Source organism: Oncorhynchus masou, chromosome 12, assembly GCF_036934945.1.
Source record: "Oncorhynchus masou masou isolate Uvic2021 chromosome 12, UVic_Omas_1.1, whole genome shotgun sequence".
NCBI lineage: Eukaryota > Metazoa > Chordata > Actinopteri > Salmoniformes > Salmonidae > Oncorhynchus > Oncorhynchus masou.
The window spans coordinates 64,120,670-64,142,221 of NC_088223.1; the positions used below are offsets into that span (position 1 = coordinate 64,120,670).

At 44.7% G+C, this 21,552-nt stretch overlaps 1 pseudogene; it reads right to left on the bottom strand.

The window, feature by feature from the left end:
* The window catches only part of LOC135550652 (cell adhesion molecule DSCAM-like), a 172,640-nt pseudogene that overhangs the window by 17,940 nt on the left and 133,148 nt on the right, over positions 1-21,552 (bottom strand).

The following is a 21,552-nucleotide window of genomic DNA, read 5'->3' on the forward strand; positions in this document are numbered from 1 at the left end:
AAAACTTCAACAAGCATTTCTCAACGGCTGGCCATGCCTTCCTCCTGGCTACTCCAACCTCGTCCAACAGATCCACCCCCCCCCCCCCCGCAGCTACTCGCCCAAGCCTCCCCAGCTTCTCCTTTCCCCAAATCCAGTCAGCAGACCTGGACCCGTACAAATCAGCTGGGCTTGACAATCTGGACCCAATCTGGAAAGCTGCCGCAGTCATCCCCCTCTTCAAAGGGGGAGACACCCTGGACCCAAACTGTTACCATCCTGCCCTGCCTATCTAAGGTCTCGAAAGCCAAGTCAACAAACAGATCACTGACCATCTCGAATCCCACCGTACCTTCTCCACTGTGCAATCTGGTTTCCGAGCCGGTCACGGGTGCACCTCAGCCACGCTCAAGGTACTAAACGATATCATAACCGCCATCGATAAAAGACAGTACTGTGCAGCCGTCTTCATCGACCTGGCCAATGCTTTCGACTCTGTCAATCACCATATTCTTATTGGCAGACTCAGTACCCTCGGTTTTTCTAATGACTGCCTTGCCTGGTTCTTCAACTACTTGGCAGACAGAGTTCAGTGTGTCAAATCGGAGGGCATGTTGTCCGGTCCTCTGGCAGTCTCTATGGGGGTGCCACAGGGTTCAATTCGCGGGCTGACTCTTTTCTCTGTATACAGTGGGGCAAAAAAGTATTTAGTCAGCCACCAATTGTGCAAGTTCTCCCACTTAAAAAGATGACAGAGGCCTGTACATTTCATCATAGGTACACTTCAACTATGACAGACAAAATGAGAAAAAAAATTCAGAAAATCACATTATAGGATTTTTTATGAATTTATTTGCAAATTATGGTGGAAAATAAGTATTTGGTCAATAACAAAAGTTTCTCAATACTTTGTTATATACCCTTTGTTGGCAATGACAGAGGTCAAACGTTTTCTGTAAGTCTTTACAAGGTTTTCACACACTGTTGCTGGTATTTTGGCCCATTCCTCCATGCAGATCTCCTCTAGAGCAGTGGTGTTTTGGGGCTGTTGCTGGGCAACACAGACTTTCAACTCCCTCCAAAGATTTTCTATGGGGTTGAGATCTGGAGACTGGCTAGGCCACTCCAGGACCTTGAAATGCTTCTTACAAAGCCACTCCTTCGTTGCCCGGGCGGTGTGTTTGGGATCATTGTCATGCTGAAAGACCCAGCCACGTTTCATCTTCAATGCCCTTGCTGATGAAAGGAGGTTTTCACTCAAAATCTCACGATACATGGCCCCATTCATTCTTTCCTTTACACGGATCAGTCGTCCTGGTCCCTTTGCAGAAAACAGCCCCAAAGCATGATGTTTCCAACCCCATGCTTCACAGTAGGTATGGTGTTCTTTGGATGCAACTCAGCATTCTTTGTCCTCCAAACACGACGAGTTGAGTTTTTACCAAAAAGTTATATTTTGGTTTCATCTGACCATATGACATTCTCCCAATCTTCTTCTGGATCATCCGAATGCTCTCTAGCAAACTTCAGACTGGCCTGGGCATGGACTGGCCTAAGCAGGGGAGATGTCTGGCACTGCAGGATTTGAGTCCCTGGCGGCGTAGTGTGTTACTGATGGTAGGCTTTGTTACTTTGGTCCCAGCTCTCTGCAGGTCATTCACTAGATCCCCCCGTGTGGTTCTGGGATTTTTGTTCACCATTCTAGTGATCATTTTGACCCCACGGGGTGAGATTTGCGTGGAGCCCCAGATCGAGGGAGATTATCAGTGGTCTTGTATGTCTTCCATTTCCTAATGATTGCTCCCACAGTTGATTTCTTCAAACCAAGATGCTTTCCTATTGCAGATTCAGTCTTCCCAGCCTGGTGCAGGTCTATAATTTTGTTTCTGGTGTCATTTGACAGCTCTTTGGTCTTGGCCATAGTGGAGATTGGAGTGTGACTGTTTGAGGTTGTGGACAGGTGTCTTTTATACTGATAACAAGTTCAAACAGGTGCCATTAATACAGGTAACGAGTGGAGGACAGAGGAGCTTGTTAATAAAGAAGAAGTTACAGGTCTGTGAGAGCCAGAAATCTTGCTTGTTTATAGGTGACCAAATACTTATTTTCCACCATAATTTGCAAATTAATTAATTAAAAATCCTACAATGTGATTTTCTGGATTTTTTTTTCTGATTTTGTCTGTCATAGTTGAAGTGTACCTATGATGAAAATTACAGGCCTCTCTCATCTTTTTAAGTGGGAGAACTTGCACAATTGGTGGCTGACTAAATACTTTTTTGCCACACTGTATATCAATGATGTTGCTCTTGCTGCGGGCGATTCCCTGATCCACCTCTACGCAGATGACACCATTCTGTATAGTTCTGGCCCTTCCTTGGACACTGTGCTATCTCACCTCCAAACGATCTTTAATGCCATACAACACTCCTTCCGTGGCCTCCAACTGCTCTTAAACGCTAGTAAAACCAAATGCATGCTTTTCAACCATTCGCTGCCTGCACCCACACGCCCGACTAGCATCACCACCCTGGATGGTTCCGACCTAGAATATGTGGACATCTATAAGTACCTAGGTGTCTGGCTAGACTGTAAACATCTCCAATCCAAAATCAAATCTAGAATCGGCTTTCTATTTCGCAACAAAGCCTCCTTCACTCACGCCGCCAAACTTACCCTAGTAAAACTGACTATCCTACCGATCCTCGACTTTGGCAATGTCATCTACAAAATGGCTTCCAATACTCTACTCAGCAAACTGGATGCAGTTTATCACAGTGCCATCCACTTTGTTACTAAAGAACCTTATACCACCCACCACTGCTACCTGTATGCTCTAGTCGGCTGGCCCTCGCTACAAATTCGTCACCAGACCCACTGGCTCCAAGTCATCTACAAGTCCATGCTAGGTAAAGCTCCGCCTTATCTCAGTTCACTGGTCATGATGGCAACACCCATCCGTAGCACGCGCTCCAGCAGGTGTATCTCACTGATCATCCCTAAAGCCAACACCTCATTTGGCCGCCTTTTCTTCCAGTTCTCTGCTGCCTGTGACTGGAACGAATTGCAAAAATCGTTGAAGTTGGAGACTTATCTCCCTCACCAACTTTAAACATCTGCTATCTGAGCAGCTAACCGATCGCTGCAGCTGTACATAATCCATCGGTAAATAGCCCACCCAATTTACCTACCTCATCCCCATACTGTTTCTATTTATTTACTTTTCTGCTCTTTTGGACACCAGTATCTCTACCTGAACATGACCATCTGATCATTTATCACTCCAGTGTAAATCTGCTAAATGGTAATTATTTGCCTACCTCCTAATGCCTTTTGCACACAATGTATATTGACAAAACATTTTTTTTAAATTCTACTGTGTTATTGACTTGTTTATTGTTCACTCCATGTGTAACTCTGTGTTGTCTGTTCACACTGCTATGCTTTATCTTGGCCAGGTCGCAGTTGTAAATGAGAACTTGTTCTCAACTAGCCTACCTGGTTAAATAAAGGTGAAATAAAATAAAATAAAATGCTGTTGACCCGGATCACTGGTTGCTGCGGAAAAGGAGGAGGTCAAAAGGGGGGTGAGTGTAACGGATGTGAAATGGCTAGCTAGTTAGCGGTGGTGCGCGCTAAATAGCATTTCAATTGGTGACGTCACTTGCTCTGAGACCTTGAAGTAGTGGTTCCCCTTGCTCTGCAAGGGCCGCAGCTTTTGTGGAGCGATGGGTAACGATGCTTCGTGGGTGACTGTTGTTGATGTGTGCAGAGGGTCCCTGGTTCGTGCCCGGGTATGGGCGAGGGGACGGTTTAAAGTTATACTGTTACACATGCATCTGTGTGTGTGTGTGTGTGTGTACTGTACCTCCGTCAGGCAGGTTAGCCCAGTAGATGACTCTGAAGCCGAGCAGGATGCCGTTGAGAGCGTCTTTAGGAGGGGTCAGCCAGGATAGAGAGATAATCTCTGGAGACGCTGCTGTCGCCTGGACGTTCTCTGGTGGCCGGCTGGGAACTGTCACAACCAGGGAGGAGGAAAAACAACATTGTCACCTCAGTCTCCAAACAAGTAGAATGAACAGAAGAGTTTACTGAAGAGATGAGAATATTGAGATACTCTTGGAAGTGAACTTCATAATGCTTAAAACTAGTGTTTTGGGACCAAGCCTTCATCGGGTATGTTTTTAACCATGACAAAAATGACCAGCCATGCATGACAATACTGAACATGTGATAGACACAGTCTCACTACACCAGCAGTACAAACATCATCCACAAGATGTCGATAAAACTCCATCCTGGGAGTTCACTTCCTTCAGAGACAAAACATCAGCTGTTTGACCCTTGATGCACCACAATACTGTAGAATACCCTAAATGTTTGAAATCAGTAAGATTTTCACTGTCCACGATATTATTACTGATAGCTAAAGGCAGACTGTGTGTTTGTCCTCCTCACCGTCCTCCAACGTGGTAGAGATGACCTCCTGGGAGGAGGGTCCTGTCCCAGCGCTGTTGCTGGCCTGCACCACCACCCCATACTGGGTGAACTTCTTTAGGTTGTCCAGGGTGACGCTCTCACTGTGGTCGTTGTCCCCCGTCGTCTCCATGCTGATGACGTTGAACTGGTAGTTCCCCCCGGTGCTGAACTCCCTGTAGCCCACCTGGTAGCCACGGATCGCTCCGTTCTGGAGGTGCTTGTTAGGGGCCTGGTGAAGGACGGAGAGAGGGAGGGAAGAGAGGGGAAAGTACATTTAGATATTGGGGGACATCTTCTTGAGGACAGAATAATATGTTGTGACCCTCGATGACCTGATATGTAACAGAACATGTAGCTAGTAGACCACTGAGCTACAGTAAGTTCTTCTCAGTCCTGATGGAATTGATTGAACATATTTTACCCTCCAGGAGACTCTGATGCTCTGAGAGGAGAAGGCTTCAAGCTGCACATCTTGTGGGGGACCATCAGGAGCTAGGAGGAAGAACATACATCAAGGTCATTCAGATGTGAGCTACTGTCAGTTGAGTAGAGGAGGTGCAGGAAGGCAGAAATGAGTCAGCAAAGGAATTAAACTATCCAGTCTGAGTGTATTCTGAAGATTATTCCAGGCTTAAGGCAAAGATCCTGAGACATGGAAGACTCAGGTTCTACAGTATCTTTGGGTAGACCAGAGTATTTGGACTCAGATGGTCCAGCCCACTTCAACAGTAGTAAAGATGGAGGTCATGTTTATGAGAGGTCATGGGGGACAGAGTCAGAAGAGAAGTGAGAGAGAGAAGTGCTGTATGGGGATTGGGAGGAACCACCAAAGGGAATGGGAGCAATTTACAGAGGGGCTGGCCAGTGATCTATTGACCGCAGTGTGACATTTACAACATGGTCTGCTAATTGAGAAGTCCCGCTTTTAGTGCAGGGTCAGCGTGTGTTCAATAATGCAATGGAGCCAATGGAGCTGATGTCACTCTGCTGTTAATGAATTGACTTCCTCATCCCCATTACCCTCTTTTCTACCTTTTTCATCCTAGTCACTTATGTAGGTCTTTCCTTTTGCAGTTCATCATCCTGCCGGTTTGCCTGCTTTGCCTTATGTATTTATGTCTTGCAGTAGTCTAAATGTGTATGTACAGTATAGCTATGCATGTCTGTGTGTGCTTGCCTTGTTGTTGTTGTATGTCTGTGTCTGCATGCTGTGTGTGTATACATATGACCAGTGCTGGTCTAATACCTGCTTCGTCTGTGGTGATCGTGAGTTCGTTGCTGGCCTCACTCTTGCCGATGTGGTTCTTGGCGAACATGCGGATGCTATATGTGGAGGAGGGGTGCAGGTCTATGATGGTGGCCTGGTTGAGCTGGGGAGACACGTCTTTGGTCCTTTGGGCCATTTCCCAGGAGCCTGTGGGGCCGGGGTCAAGGTTTATAGGGGTTAGTGAGGACCACTAAGTGGGGCTGTGGGTCAAAGCCTGCTAAGTGCATTAGTCTGCTGTATTGAATTATACTGAGAAAAATATAAAATATCATGAAAAATCTTTATCTGGAAGACAAGAGGAGCACATTCAGCTTAACATGAGGATACAGAGAATAATTTAATCAGGAGAGACCTTAAAAATACACAAGAAGTGAAAATATTTGTATTCTGTGCCATACAGAAAAGATAACTATTGTTTGTATTGTACCTGATTTGTTCTTGCACTCAATGTCGAAGCCTGTGATTGGGCTGTTTCCATCGAAGCCCATGGTCCAGCGGAGGGCGATGGTCCTGTCCTTCACCTCTCTGATCTCCACCTCAGGAGGGTCCGGGGGCTCTGAGGGACACCACAAAGTCACAAACAAGGTTATACAACGCTAGGATGTTGTTTATGCATCATTACCCTAATTGTGGGGTTATATTTTGTATTTCATTATGTTTTCATGACAATTGTCAGTGGTAGGCAGCTGTACCTTGCACTGTTAGCTGAATGATCCCTCTGTCTTCACCATAGGAGTTGATGGCATGGCAGGAGAAGAAGCCAGAGTCTTCCCTCACTGTAGGCCGGATCTATGGGAAGGGGAAAAAGAGGGTCAGCTACATAGATGAGGAAATACATGGATGATGAGCCATCATCAAACCTGTCTACAAACTGACAAACTTAGTGCAGGCTTTTGCTACAACTCTTTGCTCCAAGCAAATGCCCTGCATACCCAGTAGTTCTCCACCTGGCCTCAGCAGAGGTAATTGGGAATAGGGCAGCACCATTCCACTGGTGTGTCTGTATACCTGCAGGGTGGAGATGACCTCGTCGGCCACCTCTTTGACGGTGACGACGTAGCGGTGGCTGCTCTCCGGGTTGATGATGCGCTCTTCCTTCTCCCAGCGCACCATGATGGGTTTCTCCCCGTGGGCCGTGCAGCTCATCCTCTTCTCACTGCCCTGCGTGGCCAGCGTGGTGTTGGGGTATGACGTGATCATGGCTGGGACTGGAAGGGAGAGAGAAAAAGGGGAGGGAAAGAGAGAGCGAGCAAGACAGACAGACAGATGGACAGGGAGAGAGAGAGAGAGAGAGTGAGAAAGAGAGAGAGTGCGACAGTGAGAGAGAAAGAGAAAGAGGAGAGGAGGAGGGAGGGAGAAAGATAGAGAAAAGAGTAGAAGGGACATGTTACATTAGTTATGAAGTAAGACAGGCTGAACATAAACAAGTTTAGCCATAATCCAATTCCAGTTGGACATCATAGTGATACCTGTCACATGGAGGGTCGTTAAAAGACGGGAACAGTGCAATGAATCAAATCTCTCTGTTCAAATTACACTTAATTGAGTCATATTTGGTTTACATTCTGCAGACATTGCTCCAATTTCTAACATAAAAGACAGTGAACGCCATGCTTCTTGTTGAATTGTGACAACAAACATCTTATGACAACAAGCAGCCAAGGCTTGGATCTGAGAAAATCCCTGTTGGCCGGTCCCTGACAGCACACTAGGACAGCACACTACACACACTAACGACTCACACACACAGCTCATTACCCCCACAACCGAGTGTGTAATGACACATACACACACGGCTCCTGTGATATGATGGAAAGTGTCAGGCGAGGGGTCGCAGATGTTTAAGCTTCATCTCTTATTCATTCCCCAGCCATTTTGAGCCACGCTGCAGAAAAATAAGGTTGATTTATTTTGCATGAAAACTATGAATCTTTAGTGAGATGCACTTGAAGTAGTGACGGAAAAAATAACTCCTCACCCTTTCGGGTAAATGTTAGCGTTTTGAGCAACGGTAGTCTCATTGTGCCATTTAAAATGGCTCCGAGGTGCAAAGTTTACCCCAGACAGAGACTGACACTACACTAATGGGTTAATCATAAACTATAATGAACTGTTAAGACCTCGACCACTACACTCTTAGAAAAAAATATGCTATCTAGAACCTTAACGTGTTCTTCGGCTGTCCCCATAGGAGAACCCTTTGAAGAACATATTTTGGTTGCAGGTAGAACCCTTTTTGGATTCCATGTAGAGAACCCAAAAGGGTTCTTCTAAGAGTGTAGTATTACCATGATTATGACAAAGGTCAGCTCAAACTAGCCTAGCTAAGACTAACATCACGGTGAGATCAGGTGGGAGCCCTCCAATGGGACACGACAGTGTTGATGCGTAGTCAATGAAACGCCTATTGTACAGAAGGACTACATGAGGTGAGGTGGCCATAACTCAGCGGGAGATCACACAGACAGGACCAATGTAATCAGTGTGTGAGTGAGAGAGTAGCACAGCTGTGTCTGTCTGCCCCGAGGCACATGCCACGGTGCCAGGCTGTTTCATGGGCCTGTACTTGCTGTGTTGATGTATTTTTTAAATATCCGGCAGAATTATGGGTAGAGGAACATGGCTCTGGGGGCAGGGGGGCGAGGTGACTCCTCCACTGGGAGACTCAAACATTGGACATTAACACACATGCACACTGTTTAATTAGCAGTACAGACTGATATGTGTATCTCTAGCTGACGGAGTAGAGGTTAGGAGAGCCCCGTTTCTAAGCCTGAAGCCCAAAGGGCAACAAACATGATGCATGTCAGCCTGCCTCACTAACTGCCTGCAGGGAATTCTGGGATGTTCTGCTCCCGCTAGACAAAAGCTGCAGCTCCCCCTCCCAGGCTCCCTTTCACCTGACCAGGTTACCATGCCAACTAGCATCGGACAATCTATATCTCCCTCTCCCTCTTTCCCTCCATCCCTGTCCTCAAAAGGAGGCCATTTATAGTATCCAGGAATAGAACATGGAGCAGCCATTGATTTTCTACAGGACTGTGATTACATTATTCCCAGCCCAGAATGTCGCAATGCAGACTCAAAATAAAAACAGGAATATACAGTATCAGTCAAAAGTTTGGACAAATCTACTCATTCAAGGGTTTTTCTTTATTTTTATTATTTTCTACATTGTAGAATAAAAGTGAAGACAGCAAAACTATTAAATAACACATATGGAATCATGTAGTAAGGGGGTCTCCATCAGCCCATCCTCCGGATACCATCCTCAAACCAACGGGCAGACGGAACGCCTGAATCAAGAAATATGGAAGTACCTTCGCCAACACTGCACCCACCAACCACACGAGTGAGGTTGCCATCTAGCCTGGGCCGAATATGCACAGAACTCCCTGGTGCATTCCTCACTCCATCTCACTCCTTTTCAGTGTGTCCTCAGATACCAACCCCCCGTGTTCCCATGGGAGACAGAGCCCGGAACTGTGCCTGCCGTCGATGAGTGCTTTCGACGGAGTGAGCAGGTTTGGGAGACCACACATCGGCACATAGATCAAGCCTCCCAGAAACGGTTCGCTAACCGGCATCGCCAACCTACTCCACTCTTCCACCCTGGGCAACATGTGTGGCTCTCAACCCGGGACATCTGGCTTCGTGACCCCTGCAAAAAGTTCAGTCCCCGGGTCATTTGTCCCTTCAAAATAACACACAGCATCAATTCTGTCACCTACCATCTCCAGTTGCCCCGCCATTACCGGATCTCCTCACCCTTCCATGTGTCCCTTCTCAAGCCTGTAAGGTACAGCCCTCTTCATCCTCCAATAGTGCACCTTGGCACAACCCCTCTGCTTGATGTCGACGGTGCACCGGCTTATTCTGTCCAGGCCCTCCTTGACTCCAAACGCCTGGGAGGTCGCATCCACTACCTGGTGGATTGGGAGGGTTACGGACCCGAAGAAAGGTCCTGGGTCCCTGCCCAGGACATCCTCGAACCATCCATGATCCTGGCTTTCCACAGTAACCGTCCTGACCGTCTAGCTCCACGTCCCCGAGGGAGGCCCCCTGCTCAGCTTCCTAGGCCTTCAACATACACTCAATTAGTATTAGGTAGCATTGCCTTTCAATTGTTTATCTTGGGTCAAACGTTTCAGGTAGCCTTCCCCAAGCTTCCCACAATAAATTGGATGAATTTTGGCCCATTCTTCCTGACAGTGCTGGTGTAACTGAGTCAGGTTTCTAGGCCTCCTTGCTCGCACACGCTTTTTCAGTTCTGCCCACAAATGTTCTATAGGATTGGGGTCAGGACTTTGTGATGGCCATACCAATACCTTAACTTTGTTGTCCTTAAGCCATTTTGCCACAACTTTGGAAGTATGCTAGGGGTCATTGTCCATTTGGAAGACACATTTTCGACCAAGCTTTAACTTCCTGACTGATGTATTGAGATGTTGCTTAAATATATCCACGTCATTTTCTTTCCTCATGATGCCATCTAGTTTGTGAAGTGTACCAGTCCCTCCTGCAGAAAAACACCCCCACAACATGATGCTGCCACCCCCATGCTTCACGGTTGGGATGGTGTTCTTCAGCTTGCAAGTCTCCCCCTTTTTCCTCCAAACATAACAATGGTCATTATGGCCAAACAGTTCTATTTTTGTTTCATCAAACCAGGGGACATTTCTCCAAAAAGTTCCATCTTTGTCCCCATGTGCAGTTGCAAACTAGGCTGGCTTTTTTATGCCAGTTTTGGAGCAGTGGCTTCTTCCTTGCTGAGCGGCCTTTGAGGTTATGTCGATATAGGACTCATTTGACTGTGGATATAGATACTTTTGGTCTTGGCTGATTTCTTTTGATTTCCCCATGATGTCAAGCAAAGAGGCACTGAGTTTGAAGGTAGGCCTTGAAAGACATCCACAAGTACACCTCCAATTGACTCAAATGATGTAAATTAGCCTATCAGAAGCTTCTAAAGCGATGACATAATTATCTGGAATTTTCCAAGCTGTTTGGACTAGCGTCCCACCACGACAACATCCGATGAAATTGCAGAGCGCGAAATTCAAACTACAAAAATTGTAATATTAAACATGAAAATACAAGTGTCTTACATCATTTAAAAGCTTAACCAAACACGTTGTCAGATTTCAAAAAGGCTTTACGGCGAAAGCATAGCATGTGATTATCTGAGAACAGCGCGCGCATACACCAGCATTAAAAACATTTTTCAAACCAGCAGAGGCATCACAAAAATCAGAAATAGCGATAAAATAAATTACTTACATTTGAAGATCTTCCTCTGTTTGCAATCCCAAGGGTCCCAGCTACACAACAAATGGTTGTTTTGTTCGCTAAAGTCCTTCTTTATGTCACAAAAATTCTTTAGTTGGCGCGTTTGATTCAGTAATCCACTCGTTCAACATGCAGACAAAGGAAACCCAAAAGCTACCAGTAAACTTCGTCCAAACAAGTCAAACAACATTTCTAATCAATCCTCAGGTACCCTGATATGTAAATAAACAATACAATTTAAGATGGAATGTAGTAGTATGTTCAATACCGGAGATAGATGACGAAGTGCGTGCCCTCATTCACGCGCACCACAAGACTAGAGTCCTCCTGAGGGACACCTTGAAAAACTACAACTACTTGCAAAAAACAAGCCTGAAACCCTTTCTAAAGACTGTTGATATCTAGTGGAAGCCATAGGAACTGCAATCTGGGAGGAATTCTTTTGAATATCCCATAGGCTGGGATTGAAATGGCCTCTGACCTAAAAAAAACAAAATCTGGATGGATTCTCCTCGGGTTTTTGCCTGCCATATCAGTTCTGTTATACTCACAGACATTATTTGAACAGTTTAAGAAACTTCAGAGGGTTTCTATCCAATGCTACCAATTATATGCAGATGCCAGATGTGAAATATACAGCAGGCCTACATGTCCACCATCTTATGCAGTCAGTTGAAACAGACAACAAAACTTCCCATCTCCTACCAACCTTTTTATTTATTTTAAATTATTTAACCTTTATTTAACTAGGCAAGTCAGTTAAAGAACAAATTCTTATTTACAAGGACGGCTTCCAAAAGCCAAAAGGCTTCCTGTGGGGACCGGGTCTGGGATTAAAAATCAAAAATCAAATACAAATATAGGACAAAAACACATTACGACAAGTAAGACACCACAACACTACATAAATAGAGACCTAAGACAACAACATAGCATGGCAGCAACACATGGAAACACAGCATGGTAGTGACAACAAAACACGGTACAAACATTATTGGGCACAGACAACAGCACAAAGGGCAAGAAGTTAGAGACAACAATACATCACGCGAAGCAGCCACAACTGTCAGTAGGCCTACATGTCCACCATCTTATTCAGTCAGCTGAAACAGACAAAACTTCCCGTCTCCTACCGTCCTTTTAGTTTTTTATGACACCATTGTACCATCATCCACATGCAGTACATTTAATCATATCCATATCTACCCAGCATGGACATCTAACAGTAACATTAACTTATGACTGTAGATTCCCGGTCAAATAGATAGCTGCAGGCATCCAGCTCCGTTTACCCCACCAGAGTGAGTGTCTGGCTGTGGAATGTAGGCCACAGGGTGCCCTGGTTGGATGACTGGGCCATGGGTGTGAGACGAGAACAAGACAAGATCACTCCCAACAGGAGCCCACTGCCCCTGGGGCATTGTGTGTGTGTAGAGTGGATAGGTAGGGGGAAGGGCGGTGATGGCACAGATTTGACTGGTTCACTGGGTGCTAGCTCACTGCACCAAAATAATTCCCTTAGCTGCACAATTGGGTTGGACATTGAGCATGATGCTGAGTATATGGCTGCAGACAGGCTGCTTTGTGTGGGTAGTTGGAGGGCTGAAACAAGGGAAGGAATGAGAGAGAGAAAGCGAGAGTGAAAGTGAAAATAATTCTTACTTCAGTCTGAGGGAAGCGGTCTGATTGGGTGATTGGGAGGTTGGCGACCAGGCTACAATGCTGTTTTTCTAAAGTTAAGTCTCATTATGTGCGTGCTCTCATCATTGTGTCTCGGTGCATTACGAGTGTGATGCTCTTAATTGATCCTAATTGGAACTGATAAACATTGAGTGGCTGTTGACCCACTGATAGAATAAACCTACTCTGGATTAGTGATGCATCCAGTCAATTGCATCAGTGGAGGTAGGTATACGGTAGAGGAGACTAGTCATTTAGACATGGGAATGGGTTCAAATCCTGTTGTTGCCCTCAGCTGCACAAAATATAAATAAAGACATGGATAGTTTTAAGTAAGGTAGACTTAAGTATTAAGGTGTCTAGGCAATATGCCAAATATTGTGAATCTATCATGAATAAAGAGTGAATAATGTGAGCACACACTCTCACACGCCACACATGCACACACGCCCGCACACACACAGAGCTGTGAAAAAAACTGCTATTGCGACACAAGCAATTTCTGCTGACTGTGGGTGTCTGTGACATCGTTTATATACGAGGATGCATGGTGTATTATGGTTAGGCATTAGCCTATGCACAGACACTAATCACAATAAAAGTGTTTCACTACGACATCACAATAGCTGCAATTCATTTCCCTGTGGGTCCGCCACAATAGCCTGGCCGAATGGAATCTGTCGAAACCACTGAATTACAGTAGCAGCCTGCGAGGGTCATGATTCTTCAGTAATGGCCATGATTCTTCAGTAATGGCCTGTGTGTGTGTGTGTGTGTGTGTGTGTGTGTGTGTGTGTGTGTGTGTGTGTGTGTGTGTGTGTGTGTGTGTGTGTGTGTGTGTGCCTATTAGTGTCTTTTCCAGAAATACAACCAGGTAAACTTGTGAGCGGGGTAACCCAGCCAAGAGCTCATCCAGTACTGTATATCACCTGACCACTTTACAGCCAGTCAGTTCTGTAATAGTCTCCTAAGCCACTTAAGTGGCAGCAGCTTCTCCAGCAGCAGTGGTGTCGTATAGCCTGGATAAACAACACACACCAGCACAGTGCAGAGTGTACTGCATGCTACATGTTTACTGTCTATGAAGAGGAGGGCACAGTCTGGTGTGTGTACAGTATGTAACATTACACCTGCTCAGAAGAGGACAGGTTCAGTGGGTTAATGAGGGTCTCGTCTGGCACAAATCCACTGATCCACAGGAGACCAGGGAACAAGGCTCCCAGGGAGGCTCAGGTTCCAGAGAGCAGGAGGGCCAGACACAACCAACACCCTGACCACACAACCACCAGCACAACGATCAAAACAACAACCTGAACCTGACACTCCGGGAGCTGAGCTCAGCTGAGGAAGAACACTGACAGACAGGCTCACAAACAGACACACAAACACTACAGAGGGACAATAATAACTGTGTGTGTGTGTGTGTGTGTGTGTGTGTGTGTGTGTGTGTGTGTGTGTGTGTGTGTGTGTGTGTGTGTGTGTGTGTGTGTGTGTGTGTGTGTGTGTGTGTGTGTGTGTGTGTGTGTGTGTGTGTGTGTGTGTGTGTGTGTGTACAGAAAACACTCGAAGCAGCCTATGTCCAAACAATTTACACGGGGATGAAAATCGGCCACTGCTTTGGGTACTCTGCTGTTTGTGTCTAGACATAAGGTTTTAGCTACTGTAAGTACATATAATTGTGTTTATCGGGGTGTGCATCCATATGAGTGTGTGTTTGTAAGTGTATGTGTCCTGGTATATGTATTGTGTGTGTCTGTGTGTTGGTAAGTGTACGTGTCCTGGTATATGTATTGTGTGTGTGTTTGTGTGTTGGTAAGTGTACGTGTCCTGGTATATGTATTGTGTGTGTGTTTGTAAGTGTACGTGTCCTGGTACATGTATTGTGTGTGTGTTTGTAAGTGTATGTGTCCTGGTATATGTATTGTGTGTGTGTTTGTAAGTGTACGTGTCCTGGTATATGTATTGTGTGTGTGTTTGTAAGTGTATGTGTCCTGGTATATGTATTGTGTGTTTGTAAGTGTACGTGTCCTGGTATATGTATTGTGTGTGTGTTTGTAAGTGTATGTGTCCTGGTATATGTATTGTGTGTGTGTCTGTGTGTTGGTAAGTGTACGTGTCCTGGTATATGTATTGTGTGTGTGTTTGTAAGTGAACGTGTCCTGGTATATGTATTGTGTGTGTCTGTGTTTGTGTGTTGGTAAGTGTACGTGTCCTGGTATATGTATTGTGTGTGTGTTTGTAAGTGTATGTGTCCTGGTACATGTATTGTGTGTGTGTTTGTAAGTGTATGTGTCCTGGTATATGTATTGTGTGTGTGTCTGTGTGTTGGTAAGTGTACGTGTCCTGGTATATGTATTGTGTGTGTGTTTGTAAGTGAACGTGTCCTGGTATATGTATTGTGTGTGTCTGTGTTTGTGTGTTGGTAAGTGTACGTGTCCTGGTATATGTATTGTGTGTGTGTTTGTAAGTGTATGTGTCCTGGTATATGTATTGTGTGTGTGTTGGTAAGTGTGCGTGTCCTGGTATATGTATTGTGTGTGTGTTTGTAAGTGTATGTGTCCTGGTACATGTATTGTGTGTGTGTTTGTAAGAGTACATGTCCTGGTACATGTATTGTGTGTGTGTTTGTAAGTGTACCTGTCCTGGTATATGTATTGTGTGTGTGTTTATAAGTGAACGTGTCCTGGTATATGTATTGTGTGTGTGTTGGTAAGTGAACGTGTCCTGGTATAGATATTGTGTGTGTCTGTGTTTGTGTGTTGGTAAGTGTACGTGTCCTGGTACATGTATTGTGTGTGTGTTTGTAAGTGAACGTGTCCTGATATATGTATTGTGTGTGTGTGTGTGTTGGTAAGTGTACGTGTCCTGGTATATGTATTGTGTGTGTCTGTGTGTGTGTGTTGGTAAGTGTACGTGTCCTGGTATATGTATTGTGTGTGTCTGTGTGTGTGTGTGTTGGTAAGTGTACGTGTCCTGGTATATGTATTGTGTGTGTCTGTGTGTGTGTGTTTGTAAGTGTATGTGTCCTGGTATATGTATTGTGTGTGTGTTTGTAAGAGTACATGTCCTGGTACATGTATTGTGTGTGTGTTTGTAAGAGTACATGTCCTGGTACATGTATTGTGTGTGTGTTTGTAAGAGTACGTGTCCTGGTATATGTATTGTGTGTGTGTTTGTAAGTGAACGTGTCCTGGTACATGTATTGTGTGTGTGTTGGTAAGTGTACGTGTCCTGGTATAGATATTGTGTGTGTCTGTGTTTGTGTGTTGGTAAGTGTACGTGTCCTGGTATATGTATTGTGTGTGTGCTGGTAAGTGTACGTGTCCTGGTATATGTATTGTGTGTGTGTTGGTAAGTGTACGTGTCCTGGTACATGTATTGTGTGTGTGTTGGTAAGTGTACGTGTCCTGGTATATGTATTGTGTGTGTGTTGGTAAGTGTACGTGTCCTGGTACATGTATTGTGTGTGTGTGTGTTGGTAAGTGTACGTGTCCTGGTATATGTATTGTGTGTGTGTGTTTGAGTAAGTGTGTGAGAGTATTATATGACTGACAGAGTCAGAGAGACTGGCTCGGCAGTCTCAAATGGAGGTTGCTATGGAACATTTTCAATGCTGCAGGAGCTGTGTTTATTTTGCTTTATTCCGGAACAGTGTGGACCGCCCTGACTTTCAACGCAGCAACTGTTTCCTTGCAGAGGAATACAGGGTTGAGGTGGCTTCTCTTAGAAAACAAGTAGCGAACCTACACAAGCTACTTGGGAATCCACGCCTGTCTACTTATTATTTTTCTTCTACCCCAGTAGCAGGACGCTGTTCTGGTCTGGTGGAAGTGTCGCCCCAGTGTCGGCTCTCCACAGTCAACTGGCCGGTACTGTGCATGGATCCCTCCCCGGAGGGGCCTCACCCTTCCCTGAAGAATGGAGCTAGCAGGATGCTCCTGGATGATGGGGGATGTTCCTGCTCTCGACCCAACCAACCAGCCATGGAAATATGTCACTCATCATGTATCATGGAGATACTGTATGTCACTCGCCATGGAAGTCGAAAAAAACGTCCTCTGGCAGAGAGGGCCTCCTTGGAGATGTTAAGTCCGGACCAGACACAGACCAGAAACTGCTTTGCTGTCCTGGATCCAGAGGGATTTAGGAAAATTACAATTGGCCCAGAACATGGCAGCATGGCTGGCCCTTAAAAGTACACAGGGAGCTAACATTAATTATATTTTTATAGAACCTTTAGTTAACTAGGCAAGTCAGTTAAGAACAAATTCTTATTTACAATGACGGCCTACCAAAAGGCAAAAGCCCTCCTGCAGGGAAGGTGGGCTGGGATTAAACATTTTAAATGAATTAAATAAAAATATTGGACAAAAAACACATCACGACAAGACAGACAACACTACATAAAGAGAGTCCTAAGACAACAACATAGCATGGGAGCAACACATGACAACACAACATGGCAGCAGCACAGGGTACAAACATTATTGGGCTCAGACAACAGCACAAAGGGCAAGAAGGTTGAGACAACAATACATCACACGAAGCAGCCACAACTGTCAGTAAGAGTGTCCATGATTGAGTCTTTGAATGAAGAGATTGAGATAACTGTCCAGTTTGAGTGTTTGTTGCAGCTCGTTCTAGTCGCTAGCTGCAGCGAACTGAAAAGACAAGAGACCCAGGGATGTGTGTGCTTTGGGGACCATTAACAGAATGGGTGTTGTATGTGGAGGATCAGGGCTGCAGTAGATATCTCAGATAGGGGGGAGTGAGGCCTAAGAGGGTTTTATAAATAAGCATCAACCAGTGGGTCTTGCGACGTATACAGAGATGATCATGATATGCATGTCAATCTCTAATGGCTCAAAGTGGAAGAGAGATTGACTTTATCACTACTTGTTTTTGTAAGAAGTGTTGACAAGCTGAATGTACCAAGCTGTCTGTTTAACTTACTAGCACACAGCTCGGACACCCATGCATACCCCACAAGACATGACACCAGAGGTCTCTTCACAGTCCCCAAGTCCAGAACAGACCATGGGAGGCGCACAGTACTACATAGAGCCATGGCTACATGTAACTCTATTCCACATCAAGTAACTGATGCAAGCAGTAGAATCAGATGAAAAAAACAGGTAAAAATATACCTTATGGAACAGCGGGAACTGTGACCAGACACTCACAACGGTACAGACAAACGCATTCACACACAAGAGTTAGCACATGCACTCTACAAACATGCACATTGTAATATTGTTGTATGGTGGCATTATACATTTAAGCAATAAGGCCTGGTGGTGTGTGGTTTATGGCCAATATACCACGGCTAAGGGCTGTTCTTACGCACGATGCAATGCGGAGTGCCTGGACACAGCCCTTAGTCATGGTATATTGGCCATATGTCACAACCCCCCGAGGTGCCTTTTGCTATCATAAACTGGTTACCAACATAATTAGAGCAGTAAAAATAAATGTTTTGTAATACCCATGGTATACGGTCTGATATACCACGGCTTTCAGGCAATCAGCATTCAGGGCTAGTTGTGTAATAACATTATATGATGTACTGTTTTATCTTTTGTTTTATATATAACGTAAGTGCCTTAATGTGTTTGGACCCCAGTAAGAGTAGCTCAGCTGATGGGAATCCCTAATAAATACAAATACAGACCGACAGACAGTAGTCATGAGGGAGCAGTATGTAGCTGTGGCAGACAGACAGACACTCTGCAGGGCGGCCTCTGCTCTCGCCAGATAACAGCTACAAGGATATAAGCCCCCACACTGTGTGACTGGGATCAAATGAGCACCCAGCCCAGCCATAGGGGAGCAGCAGGACATCGCATGTGCAAGCGCGTACAGATACACACACACACAAGGACACATATGTACACAAACCGTGCACACATACAGAACAAGTCAACATTTTGGGCACACCTACCCATTTCAGGGTTTTTCTTTATTTTTACTTTTCTACACTGTAGAATAATAGTGAACACTTCAAAACTATGAAATAATACATGAAATAATTTAGTAACAAAGGTGTTACAAAAATCGACCTATATATTTTATATTTGAGATGTAAGGGCTATTTGACCAAGAAGGAGAGTGATGGAGTGCTGCATCAGATGACCTGGCCTCCACAATCACACGACCTCAACCCAACTGAGATTATTTGGGATGAGTCGGACTGCAGGAAGTGAAGGAATAGCAGACAACAGGTGGAAAAGCATTCTTCATGAAGTTGGTTGAGAGAATGCCAAGAGTGTGCAAAGCTGTCATCAAGGCAGGGAGGCTACTTTGAAGAATCTCAAATATAAAATATATTTTGATTTGTTGAACAATTTTTGATTACTACGTAATTCCATGTGTTATTTCATAGTTTTGATGTCTTCGCTATTATTATACAATGTAGAAAATAATAAAAAGAAAAGAAAAACCTTGAATGAGTAGGTGTCCAAACTTTTGACTGGTACGCACACAAACAACACATACCTCTAAGACACACTAAGAGCCTGATTTACCCAACAACTTTGGCTTATAATGTTAACGTTGATTCAGGGGAATCAACAGTTCCTCTTTCATATAGAAAATCTATGCAGTTTACACAGTCTATTCACCATCAACATCATAAGTGGAAATCCTTCAACGGCAAGATGAAAACAATAGTCTAGCCTCAATTTTCTACAGTTTACTTTTTTTTCACCTGAAGAGGGCAGTGTTTCTATTGGGAAAATCTACAGTGAGAACGTATAGTACAGTATAATGCGGCATGCATGTGGGAGCAGCAGATTGAAAGTGAGGAATGCTTGGAGGGATCCCGCTTTTGATTAGTTGTCAAATAAAACTGCTTTCATTTCACTTGAAGCACAAGAATATGGTACAGCGTATGTCATCTAGGTTGGATAACTACATTGCATCGTAAGAAATAATGGCACATCTAATTGTAGAGATAACGTAAGAACCATGTCTGAAGAGGCTGAAAACATAAAATCAATGGACGTGTGTGTGTGTGTGTGTGTGTGTGTGTGTGTGTGTGTGTGTGTGTGTGTGTGTGTGTGTGTGTGTGTGTGTGTGTGTGTGTGTGTGTGTGTGTGTGTGTGTGTGTGTGTGTGTGTGTGTGTGTGTGTGTGTGTGTGTGTGTGATGAGGGGGATGGAACTGGCTCTAGAGGTGGGTGATGGTCACAACTCCCCACCATGTCACTACCAATCAAATCCCAGTGGTTAGACTGGGAGACATACAATGATGGGAGATGGAGCGAAGGAGGGAGGAGAGATAGATACAGACAGACAGGGGAGGGGAAATCATATTGCATCAGAAATGAAATAGAGTTAAATATTACACACACATAAAGACAGAGAGAGAAATACAGAAAGGGAAGACTGAGCAAAATAGGAAGCAGAAGAGGAAGAGGAGGAGGAAAAGGAGGAGAGGAAGCCAGACATACAGAAAAGCAGCCTAGGGAGGGGGAGAAGAGAGAGAAGGGAAAAAAGGGAGAGAGATAGACTGGTAGCCCATCCCTCCCCCAGCCCTCTTTTCCACATGGCAGCCTCTGCCTGCTTATAGAGTTCAGAGCCTAATGGAGGGGAGCTAAGTCCATGGCCACTCAGCGGATAAACGTCTGTGTTTCTCAGAGAGAAATAGAGCGATGGAGACCGGCGACACTGCATGGATGCTTTTGTGGGATGCGTTCAGGCAGAATGACACAGGGCCGTGGTGGTGGTGGCACCACACTGGTGGCCTCTCTGTCACAGAGCACAGTGACTTCAGTCAACTTAACCTTCAGCCAACCTCTTGAAGCTAGGGGGCACTATTTTTATGTTTGGAGAAATAAAGTGCATATAATTGACAGATTATGATAGAAAACACTCTAAAGTTTCCAAAACTGTCAAAATTTTGTCTGTGAGTTAAACAGAACTGATATTGCAGGCTAAAACCTGAGGAAAATCCAATCAGGAAGTGCCCCTGTTTTTGAAACCTCTCTGTTGTTATGCATCCCTATTGCCCATTTAAAGGGATATCAACCAGATTCCTTTTTCTATGGCTTCCCTAAGGTGTCTTTAGACATAGTTTCAGGCTTTTATTTTAAAGAATGAGCATGAACGACCACATTGCGTAAGTGGATAGGTGGGGGCTAGTTGTGCGCAAAAGAGAAAGGTGGTCATTGTTTCTCCCGGTCCTAGTGAAAAGCCCGGTTGATATATTATCAAATAGATATTTGAAAAACACCCTGAGGATTGATTATAAAAAACGTTTGACATTTTGGATATCATTTGGAATTTGTGTCTGCGTTGTCCTGATCGCTCTTTCCGGTGGATTCCTGGACATAACGCAACAAACTAACGGAGGTATTTGGATATAAAAAAATATCTTTATGGAACAAAAGGAACATTTGTTGTCTAACTGGGAGTCTCGTGAGTGAAAACATCCGAAGTTCGTCAAAGGTAAACAATTAATTTGATTGCTTTTCTGATTTTCGTGTACAAGTTACCTGATGCTAAGTGTACTTATTGTTTTGGCGAGCGATCGATAAACTTACACAAACGCTTGTATTGCTTTCGCTGTAAAGCCTAATTTCAAAATCTGAGACGACAGGTTGATTAACAAAAGGCTATGCTGTGTTTTGCAATATTGCACTTGTGATTTCATGAATATGAATATTTTCTAGTAATATTATTTGACTGTGGCGCTATGCTATTCAGCGTTGCTGATGACAATTATACCGGATCCGAGATGGGTGGTTCAGAGGTTAACGCCGCCACCACCACCACGCAGCACTTTACTGGATCACCCCATTGTAAATACAGGGAAAGATGACCCACTAACAACCGCTGTCCATCCATACAGGGCTGAAAT